This window comes from Trachypithecus francoisi, unplaced genomic scaffold, assembly GCF_009764315.1.
Source record: "Trachypithecus francoisi isolate TF-2019V2 unplaced genomic scaffold, Tfra_2.0 Lachesis_group12, whole genome shotgun sequence".
Taxonomy (NCBI): Eukaryota; Metazoa; Chordata; class Mammalia; order Primates; family Cercopithecidae; genus Trachypithecus; species Trachypithecus francoisi.
Genome location: NW_022681457.1, coordinates 83,625,547 through 83,637,381, shown reverse-complemented (window position 1 = coordinate 83,637,381; position 11,835 = coordinate 83,625,547). Strand labels below are relative to the sequence as shown.

Sequence of the window (11,835 nt, the reverse complement as noted above, 5' to 3'; positions counted from 1 at the left end):
TAATGTAGCCCCTGCCTTGCTGTCTCCCTTCCCCAACTGACACTCCACAATGGGCTTCTTTCTGTTTCTCAAATATGCCCAGTTTTCTCACCCCAGGGCCTTTGCACTTGCTGTTCCCTCTGTCTCAATGCTCTTCCCCCTGATTTTCAGATGGCTGGTTCCCTGTTATCACTGAGGTCCTAGCTAAACATCCCTTCTTGGAGGGGCCATCCTGACCACCCAATAAGAGCAGCCACCCAGTCACTCAATGCCATGCAATCCTGGATCTCTACTGGAAGTAGTTGCCATGGGAACAGGGGGTCTTTGCTACCTTCTTCCTTGCTGTATCCCCAGCTCCTAGAACAGTCTGACCTGCAAAGGTCCTCCAGAAATACTAGTTGAGTGAATGTGAGTGAATGAATGAAAGAATCTTCTGAAACTCACTCAGGGCCAGGCCTATGCTGGATCCCACATAAGGCATGGTTTGTGACTCCGGGATCTCACAGTTTAATACACAGAAGTTTATATTGGACCTCCTGAACAAAGTAGCAGAGTGGTTAAGAGCACAGTCCATGGAGTCAGACTTTATGGGTTCAAATCCTGGCTCTGGTTGGGCTCAGTGGCTCACTGCTATAATCCCAGCACTTTGGGAGGCTGAGTTGGGAGGATTGCTTGAGCCTACAAGTTTGAGACCAGCCTGGGCAACACAGTGAGACCCCGTCTCTACAAAAACTTTAAAAATTAGCCAGGCATGGTGGTGTGTGCCTGTGGTCCCAGCTACTCAGGAGGCTGAAATGGGAGGATCACTTGAGCCCAGGAAGTTGAGGCTGCAGTGAGCCAAGATGGCACCACTGCACTCAAGCGTGAGTGACAAAGCAAGATCCTGTCTCAAAACAACAACAACAAAACCATCTAGCTCTGGTCTGTAACAGCTGTGTGTGTAAAACACCCAGGAAAGTTTCTAGAGCATATGATATGCTCAAGAAATGTGAGTCATCATTATTGTCATGCAGACCATATAAAGATACATGAGGCAGCACATCTCCAATACTAGAGTTCAGGAAATTTAGGAAATTCCTTTATTTATTCATTTGTTTCTGGATCACTCATTGCAAGCCTTTGGAAATGAGTATGAGAAGGGGCAGGTTATTTTGGGGAAAATTAAATTTTTAAAATGGAAAAACTAATATTGACTGTACTAAGAGCTTGATATCCATGATGTCATTTGATTCTCCCAACAAATCTTTGGGGTAAGTACTGTAGGGCTATTTCACAGATGAGAAAACTGAGACTTAGGGAGGTGAGGTGATTTGCCCCATGTGACCCAGCTAGGAGGTGGAAGAACCAAGAATGACCCTGGGCACAGCGAGGTCATGACATGCCCCCTTCTCTCTCACCATCCCTGCTCTGGCAGGCATGGGCTCCAGCCCCAAGCCCGGACTTACATGGGTGGCAGTGACACGGAGTGGTCAGGAGTTGGGATGTTGGTGTAGACGGACCTGATTTCAAGTCTTACTCAGGGCAAGACTTTGGGCAACATTCCATATTGGAAAACTGGGTAGCTGGGCACGATGGCTCATGCCTGTAATTTCAGCTATTTGGGAGGCTGGAGAGCAGGATGGCTTGAGGCCAGGAGTTTGAGACGAGCCTGGACAAGATAGCGAGGCCCCTCACCTCTAAAATAAACAAATATATCAGAAAAATGGAATTTATAGCAATATCTGCTTCATAAGATGGACCTCCATGAGCACAGAGCACCAGCTCTCAGAACAGCACTTGGCGAAGGGTGGGGAGTTGGTAAATACTCACTGAATGGATGTACCGTGGAGTTGTTGTGAGAGATGAGATGAGACGAGGCTGATCTGTCAGATACATGACAAGCAGTTCCCAAAATTTCTGAAAGAAGGACCAGAGCCAGGATTCCACAACATGGCAACTATGTGAACAGGAGTTCCGAAGAGGGCATTCGCAGCCGGGAGGAACAAAAGGGATCATGTTGTTGACACATGAGGTAATCAAGGCTTAGGGAGGGGGAGTGACTGGCCAGGTCACCCAGCAGGTTGGTGGCAGAGCTGGCTGGCACCATGACCGTCTATCAGTTCTCAGGCAGTGCATTGCAGGCAAGAAGACCAAAGAAAGGGTTCTTCAAGGCCAAGGTCCCTTCTGCCAGCCCATGGGGCCTCCGATTCTGTTCTCTTGGGGAGTTGGGGTGAGGATGCCCGTGTCACCCATGGGTGAATTCTCCAGCCTTTCTGGGGAGCTTCACATGCTCAGCTCCCTCAGGCCCCAGCTAGTTCCTGGGTTTAGGTCCTGGAGAGGGCCACAGTGCTCAGGGTCTCAGAATCCAGCTCTTCTTCCCACACCCAGAGCTCCTTCCCTAGCCAGGCCCACACTTTTGCTCCCTGACTGACCTAGATTCAGGAACTGGCTCATTTCCCCAAGTAGATAGATGCTGAGGCACAGTGAATTAACACACACATTTCAATAAGTGGTGGGCAGGTGGCCCCGCAGCCTCTCAGAGCCTCAGTTTTCTCAATTTTTTTTCTTGTTTTTTTTTGAGACGGAGTCTCAGTCTGTCACTGAGTCTGTCATTGTAGTGGTGCAATCTCAGCTCACTGCAGCTTCCACCTCCTGGGTTCACTTCTCCGGTCTCAGCCTCCTGAGTAGCTGGGATTACAGGCTCCCACCACCACACCAGGCTAATTTTTGTAATTTTAGTAGAGAAGGGGTTTCACCATGTTGGCCAGGCTGGTCTCGAACTCCTGAGCTCATGTGATCTGCCCACCTCGGCCTCCCAAAGTGTTGGGATTACAGGCATAAACCATCACGCCTGGCCAGTTTTCCCAGCTTTTAAAGTAGGGACAATAGCATTTACCCTTGCAGAGTTGTGAAGATTAAATGCACATATATACATGAAGTGCTAGCAAGTAGCTGAACAGCGTAAGTCAACAATACGCATGTATTAGCCCATTCTTGCATTGCTATAAAGAAGTACCTGAGACTGGGTAATTTATAAAGAAAAGAGGTTTCATTGACTCACAGTTTTGTAGGTTGTACAGGAAGCATGATGCTGGCATCTGCTCGGCTTCGGGGGAGGCCTCAGGAAACTTACAATTACGTCAGAAGGCGAAGGGGGTGCAAGCATGTCACATGACCGAAGCAGGAGGAAGAGGTTGGGGGGAGGTACCACACACTTTAAAATGACCAGAGCTCAGGAGAACTCACTCACTATTGAGAGGACAGTACCAAGGGAACGATGCTAAACCATTCATGAGAAACCCACCTCCATGATCTAATCACCTCCCACCAGGCTCCACTTCCAAAACTGGGGATTACAATTGAACGTGAGATTTGGGTGGGGACATAGATCCAAACTATATCAACATGTTAGTCTCTTTCCTTTCTTACATCAATCCCCACTGACTTTGGAGGCAGCTTGCTAGCTCTGTCGGGCGTACGTCACCACCCTGCTTAAAAAATCTTTTATTCTTCCAGTGCTCTCTAAGCTAATGTGAATATTTCCTGGCTTGGCATCCTGGACCCTCCTCACCTGCCCCTAAGCTGTTTGACCCACCAGCTTTTGTGCCACCCTTTTCTAACTAACGTGCTGTCAAGTTAATAAGCCATTCTTGGAAATGTCACTCATACACCCCTGCCTTGTAGACCCAATGCACATTAACATATTAAGGGTTCTGAGAAACATTGCAGGAAAGAAATTTGTTTACTCTTGTTCAGTGCAGAATTTCCCAAGTGAGTTTGACTGTAGAATCCCATTAATATCCCACAGGACATGCTTTTGTTTCCTGAATACCCTTTGCAATTTCCTGCCTGCATGCTTTGCACAGGCTGGTCTTTCTTTCCACAAAGCCCTTCCTCCCCCGCGCCTGTTTACTCATCACAGGAGGCCCAGATTGGCCGACCCCTCCTCCAGTTGGTAGAGCTGACTCTCTCCCCTGGGCTCCCTCAGTCTGTGTCCTTTGCCCCACCCTTGCTCTCCCAACCCGGCACTGTGAGCATTCCTGCAGGGCTGCAAGCCCTCACTCTCTCGCCTCCCCAGCGTCTGGCCTCCCTTGCTCCCCTGCTCCCTCCTGAGATCCATTTGAGTCCTATCTGTCCCCAGGGGACCACCAAAAAACATTTCCTCTGAGAACCTTTTCTGTATTCCTCAGTCAGGTAAAAAATAAAAAATAAAAAATCAAATCTGTTTTCCTCATGATTTTAGTTAGAGTAAAAGGTCGCTAAGGGTAAGGTCCATATTTTCGGTTTCTCCACAGTGCTTTGCACTTAGTAAGTGCTCAGTAAATGCGTGCTTAGACATACATTCCACCATATTTACTGAACACCTATCATGTGTCCTGTGCTGGATGCTGGGGGCCTAATGGGAAACCCAACAAACCTGGAAGGCAATAAGGGGAGTAGGAAAAAGCTAGGATTCTGGGACAGACAGCTTCCTTCTAAATCCTGGTTCCGCCACTTACTAGCTGTGCATCCCTGAACAAGTTACTTGACCTCTTCCTGCTTCAGTCTTCTCACTCATAAAACAGGGAAAGATAAAGTATTTGTCTTAAAGGGTTACTGTGAGGATTCAATAAGATGATACATAAAAAGTGCTTAGAACAGACCCAAACACATAGGAAGAGCTATAGATGTGTCAGCGATTGTTATTGTAATACACAGCTTTGCCTCACAGTGTTTAGTTTAATAGGAAAGACAGACATTGAATAACCAATTATACAAGTAACTACTTATGTATGTATTTATTTATTTTTTAGAGATGAGGTCTGGCTCCATAGCCTAAGCTGGAGTGCAGTGGTGCAGTCATAGCTCACTGTAGCCTCAATCTCCTGGGCTCAAGCGATTCTCCTGCCTCAGCCTCCCAAGCAGCCGTGACTACAGGTTTGAGCCACCATGCCTGGCTTTTTAAAAATTTGTGTAGTGACTGAGTATTACTGTGTTGCTCAGGCTGGTCTCGAACTCCTGGCTTCAAGTAATCCTCCTGCCGAGGCCTCCTCAGGTGCTGGAGTTGCAGGCGTCAGTCACTGTGCCTGGCCCTATTTATGTTTTCCTATTTGTGTTTTTGATACATGTTGAGAAGCAAAAGTACAGTGCACAATGGGAGTACAAAACAGATGGCCCAGTCCAGTCCTGTCCCAGGGTTCAAGGAAGGCTTCCTGGAGGATGCACCACTTAAACGAAGACTGAGGATAAGCATCAGTTGCCAGGCCAAGAGGAGCTGGAAGGGCATTCCATGCAGAGGGAACAGTGTGTGCAAAGATACTGAGTCAGGAAATAATTTGGCATTTTGGAAGAACTCAGAGAAGGTCAGAGTGGCAAAAGTGCAGGGAACCAGAAGGCAGAGGTAGAAGATGAATTTGCAGAGGGGGGCAGACCATGCAGACCCTGGCGGGGCATGTGAGGACTGAGGGTATCCCAGGAGCACTGGGAAGCCTTGAAGGTTTCAATCAGAGCAGTGACCAGATCATATCTGCATCTTAACAAACCATTTCAGAGACTGATAAAGAATACCAGTAGGAGATTGATCCAGGTGAGAGAAGACAGGGGTTTGGACTGGGGTGCTGGCTGTGGTGAAGGAGAGAAATGCAAGCATGAGAGAAACGGTGAGGAGATCAAAGAAATGACAGAAATAAGTGACTGATGGAGAATGGGCGGCAATTGGAAGAGAGAAGTGCTGAGAATGCATCTGGACTCGGCCTGAGCGGCTGAGCAACTGACGATGAACCCACTCACATGCAGGGAGACGTGATGCATTCAGTTTAGGATATGCTGAGCTGGAGGCTGCAAATGGGGTTACTCATTTAAGGGGAGTGAGAATAATACAGAAAGCCAAATCATGCTATATTAAGAATATAAAAGTAGGCAAAGTAACTATAGGTTGAACAGAGACTTTGGGTTGAGAGAGAAATAACTTGTATAATATATCAAAAAAGGCTGAGTCTGTCCCTTTTTAATTTTTATTTATTTATTTATTTAGAGACAGGGTCTCACTATGTTGCTCAGTGTGGTCTCAAACTCCTGGGCTCAAGTGATCCTCCCACCTTGGCCTCCCAAAGTGCTGGGATCACCACTCCAGGCCACCTTTTTTTTTTTTTTAATGGAAAAGATGTTACAAATGGAGACCCAGTTTAGTACAAAGGAGATGGGGGTGGGGAGTTTTAGTAGGGTTCGGGGCACAGTGGATTCTCAGCAGTCACTGACTCTTATCAGTCCTAGAAGTAGATCAAGCAGCTGGACAGAAATCACAGTGTGGACACTGGTTGTCACTTAGGGAACTCGTTCATTCATTGACTTTACAAATATCTATTTATCTGTCAATGTTCTAGGGCTCAAGGAGCTAATTCCTTAGCTTATAACTGGAGGAGACAGACAACAAACACGTCAGTACATAATTTGACATCAGATCAACTGCTATAAAGGAAAAGAAAGTCAAATCAAGGGTTGAAAAATGCTGGGAAGAGCTCCATAATTTGAGTGGTCAAGGCCTCTCTGAAGAACAGACATCTGATTTCCAATAAAACAGTTATGAAATTACACATTTCCTTTTGTTATCCTTAAATTTATATATTAAATAGCTGACATAAAATATTTAAAGCTTAATAGGGCATAAAATAAAAGCCATAAAAATGAACAACGAAGCCAGTAGAAATCAATAGAAAATCGATGGAAGAAAATGGTAACAAAAGAATTTCAGATCATTCCAAAAGCAGTAACTCAGTAGGAGGAAAAGATAAATTTGCAAAGCAGGTATGAATAGCCTTCTGGAGTCTTTGGTAATCCAATTACTAAAAAGGAGTAGCTGGGTACAGTGGTTCATGCCTGTAAGCTTAGCACTTTGGGAGGCCAAGGTGAGAGGATCACTTGAGCCCAGGAGTTCGAGACCAGCCTGTGCAACGTAGCAAGGACCCTCAACTCTTTTATTTTATTTTTAAATACATTTTTTTTCTAGCCCATAAGATATGGCATAAAGACCCCATCTTAAAAAAAATAAAAAATAAAAATTAGCCAGGTATGGTGGCATGCACCTGCAGTCCCAGCTAGCTACTCTGGGGGCTGAGGCAGAAGGATCACTTGAGCCCAGGAGTTAGAGGTTACAGTGAGCTATGATGGTGCCACTGCACTCCAGCCTGGGTGGCAAAGTGAGACTCTGTCTAAAAATAATAAAAATAGGCCAGGCGCGGTGGCTCATACCTGTAATCCCAGCACTTTGGGAGGCCGAGGCTGGCAGATCACCTGAGATTAGGAGTTGGAGACCAACCTGACTAATATGGGGAAACCCCATCTCTACTAAAAATACAAAATTAGCTAAGCGTGGTGGCGCATGCCTGTAATCCCAGCTACTCAGGAAGCTGAGGCAGGAGAATTGCTTGAACGTGGGAACGGAGGTTGTGGTGAGCCAAGATCGCACCATTGCGCTCCAGCCAGGGCAACAAGAGCGAAACTCTGTCTCAAAATAATAATAATAATAATAATAATTTAAAATATTAATAAGAAGTAGATCATGGACACAATGGAAAAAAGTTAATTTTTTGCTAAGTTGACGCACATTACTGAGCTAAGAAAGCATAAAATTTATAATATACCACTACAAAAGGACATTGATGACAAACAGGATAATGAGAATCAATTAAAAGATTTACAATTAGTTGTAACACAAGAAAATTGAAAATGTCCTGAAAGAAACTTGAGGGAGGTTTTCACAACTTTGGCAACAATCTTAAAAATTGAAACAACATGACCCAAAGCCTGTTATGATGCTAGAAGAAACTTTACTAAATTACCAATTAAAAAGTATTTTTCAATAAACCATGCCAGAAGAAAGAGAGAATCCTCTCTCCCTCCTCTCTGTAGAAACACAAAATTACAAAAAAAAAAAAAAAAAAAATTAAAAGTTGTTATATTGGAGAAGCAACCAAAGAAAATGTAGCCACCATATAGGATATTACAGAGGTATGTCAGACAGGCAATTAATAAAAATGTATGTGCTTTTCTGGATTCTGTCACTTTTGAACTATTTGTTAGCTGCTAAAATCTTATCTGTTGTGATTTATTTTCCCATTACAAATAAACCTTCCTGTTTATACCTGCATTTGTTAGCTACTGGTACAGTACTGCTGTGTAACATATGGCCCCCAAACTCAGCAGCTCACAAGCATTTATTGGCACAGATCTGCAGATCAGCTGGAATGCAATGCTGCCGCTTTAGGCCACAGCAGTCGGGAGCTAGGCTATCTAGGCTGGGTCAGCTGGATGGCTTTGCTCCCTGTGCCCCTCATCTTCCTCCTGGGACCGCTGTGCTAACCAGTGAATGCATCATGTTGATGACATGTTGATGACAACGTACAAGGAAGCAAGACCCAGACTCAGAAGTAACATGCTGGCCGGGCGTGGTGGCTCAAGCCTGTAATCCCAGCACTTTGGGAGGCCGAGACGAGTGGATCACAAGGTCAGGAGATCGAGACCATCCTGGCTAACACGGTGAAACCCCGTCTCTACTAAAAAGTACAAAAAACTAGCCGGGCGAGGTGGCGGGTGCCTGTAGTCCCAGCTACTCGGGAGGCTGAGGCAGGAGAATGGCGTGAACCCGGAAGGCGGAGCTTGCAGTGAGCTGAGATCCGGCCACTGCACTCCAGCCCGGGCAACAGAGCGAGACTCCACCTCAAAAAAAAAAAAAAAAAAAAAGAAGTAACATGCTGTCACTTCCACTCAATCCCATGGCCAAAGCAAGTTACATAGCCAAGGCCAGAGTCAAGAAATATACTCTTTAGTGGCCCAAACTGCAAAGTCATGTGGCAAAAATGTAGACATAATGAGGGGTGAAGTATTGGGTCCAGTAATGCAATCTCCTGTAGTACCTAATTTTGTACTCATAATTTTGCAATCATTTTCATAAGGAGCCCTCCCTCCCCCCCCGCCGCCCCCCCCCCACACACAATTACATAAACTTCAGGCTTTCACAAAACCTGGATCTGTCCCTGCTGGTTACACTCTTTAGGGTGACTGCTTTAATAACAAACACTGAAAATAAGAGCTTCATGAGTATTTTTTTCTGAGTTTGCAAGTTTATTATGAAAAACTCTGCAGTGCTCTTGTGCAATAAAACATCATTTTACAGGAGGGGCAAAAACAGCTCTGTTCAAAACCACTCACCAGGTTCTGGCAATAACGGAAAATGACATGGGGCTGAGATTTGAGAAGGGGACAAACTGAGCACAGGCAAGTCTTATAATTAAATTAAACGGTATCCCTGAAAAATAAACAGAACGATTTCAAAACTCTTAAGTAGAGGGGAGGGCTTGGCATTTATTTTTTTTAATTTCATTAAGATCCAGTGATTATTTTCTGCTACCCCTATGTACAGTCATGCTGAGTAAAGCTATAGCTAGATGGAAGTTAAATTGTATTCACAAAGTGAATTTACATCTTATTATGGGCAGTCTCTCAAAGAAAGCAAAAGTAACTACAAATACCGTGTTGCTCCAGCACAAAATGAATTGGTTCATTCTAAAGTGATCATGGCTTGGTGACAAAAAGCTTTGTATTTTTATATGGCACAGCTTTTGGTCCATGTGAAAACAAATTATTTGAATGTTAACTATTTTCTTACACTTTGGAGTTACTGTTGCTGTTCCCATTTCCATTAAGTCAATATACAATTCATGGCAATCCTGTTCAAATTTAAAATTCCTTTTCCTTTTCCTTTCCTTTTTTCTTTTTTTTTGAGATGGATTTTTGGTCTTGTCTCCCAGGCTGGAGTACAATGGCACGATCTCAGCTCACTGCAACCTACACCTCCTGGGTTCAAGCTATTATCCTGCCTCAGCCTCCCCAATAGCTACGATTACAGACACATGTCACCATGCCCAGCTAGTTTTTATATTTTCAGTAGAGACGGGGTTTCACCTCGTTGCCCAGGCTGATCTTGAACTGCTAACCTCAGGTGATTCTCCCACCTCGGCCTCCCAAAGTGCTGAGATTACAGGTGCGAGCCACCACGCCCAGCTTAAAATTTCATTACAGGAAGTAATCTGGGATAAAATGAGTAACATGTGACTTGCCTCTGTGAGGTGCTGGGTCAAACTGCAAAAAAGAATATTTTAGAGTATTATCAAGTTCCATGATTGCAGTGTGGTTGCCACAATGATAGCAATAGTTTGGAGTACTGAAGATAGCCACTACATTCCAGTCATGACACCAGTTATGTCCCACCGTCACCAGTTGGTGAACTCTAGACACCAACCTGAGGCCATTGGCACGATTAAATGTCTCAGAAGTATCTTGCACAAAGGTGTAACCAGCTCCTCAAAGAAATATACCCCAGTCACCATCGTCATCTGGATCTGAGTATAGCAAGTCACCCACTGGACTCTCCTGGGGGAATTTTCTGTAGGCAATTCAGTGTTCTGATGTGATGCAGTGTATCTCCAGATGGCGACAGGCCACCATGGAGACAGAAGAGTTGCCCATCCACCTAGGCAGTGAGAGGAAGATGACCTGTAAAGGCCGGGCACGGTGGCTCATGCCTGTAATCCCAGCGCTTTGGGAGACCAAGGCAGGTGGATCACTTACGCCCAGGAGTTCAAGACCAGCCTAAGCAACATGGTGAAAAACTCATCTCTACAAAAAAATATAAACAATTAGCTGGGCATGGTGGTGCGTGCCTGTAGTCCCAGGTACCTGGGAGGCTGAAGTAGGAGGCTCACTTGGGCCGGGGAGATTGAAGCTGCAGTGAGCCAGGTCTGTGCCATTGTACTCCAATCTGGGTGACCCTGTCTTTGAAAAAAAAAATCTGTAAAATATTTATAAACATTTGCATTTCAATATTTTCTTAAACACTCATCATAGGAACCATAAACTTGTGTGATCTGCCTGCTCTCATGATCCCTTGGAAGAATGGTGAAGCATTCACGGTAAGAAACCTTAAGGGCTAGGAGCAACATAACTATTTCAATTGAATGATATGCTCTGTCAATATAATCTCCTGTAAACAAGTAATTTGTATCTGGTAATTTTCTATTAATTTTTTTTGAGACAGGGTCTCGCTATATTGCCCAAGCTGGTCTCAAACTCCAGGGCTCAAGTAATTCACCTGCCTTGGCCTCTGAAAGTGCTAGGATTACAGATGTGAGCCATCACATCCAGCCTGTATCTGATAATGTTCTTTTTTCTTTTCTTTCTTTCTTTTTTTTTTTTTTTGAGACGGAGTCTCACTCTATCACCCAGGGTGGAATGCAGTGGCACGCTCCAGGCTCACTGCAACCTCCACCTCCCAGTTCAAGTGATTCACCTGCCTCATCCTCCTGAGTAGCTGGGAAGCTAATTTTTCTTTTTTTTTTTTTTTTTTTTTTTTGAGACAGAGTCTTGTTCGTCGCCCAGGCAGCAGCGCAATCTAGGCTCACTGCAAGCTCCGCCTCCCGGGTTCACGCCATTGTCCTGCCTCAGCTTCCCAAGTAGCTGGGACTACAGGGGCCTACCACCATGCCCGGCTAATTTTTTGTATTTTTATAGAGACAGGGTTTCACTGTGTTAGCCAGGCTGGTCTCCAACTCTGATCCCAAACCATCCGCCCGCCTCAGCCTCCCAAAGCGCTAGGATTACAGGCATGAGCCCTTGCGCCCGGCCATCTGGTAATTTTCTAAACAGTTCCATGAGATCATGAAATTGCCCACGCTTATCTCCAGAGACAGTGACTGGACACCAAACCTCTTGCGCATTGGATTCTTCTGTTGGGATTTCTTTAGCCTCCTTGCAGAGGCTCTTGACCTGGGACTTGGATAGCTACTTTCATTGGTTCAGCTGCTTGATCCACTAGTCCAGTTCCTTGGAGAACACCTCATCCAT

The 11,835-nt window shown here is 45.1% G+C and overlaps 1 pseudogene; it reads right to left on the bottom strand.

Moving 5' to 3' along the window:
- Nucleotides 1–9,894: 9,894 nt before the first annotated feature.
- LOC117093906 lies at nucleotides 9,895–11,835 on the bottom strand (annotated as a pseudogene).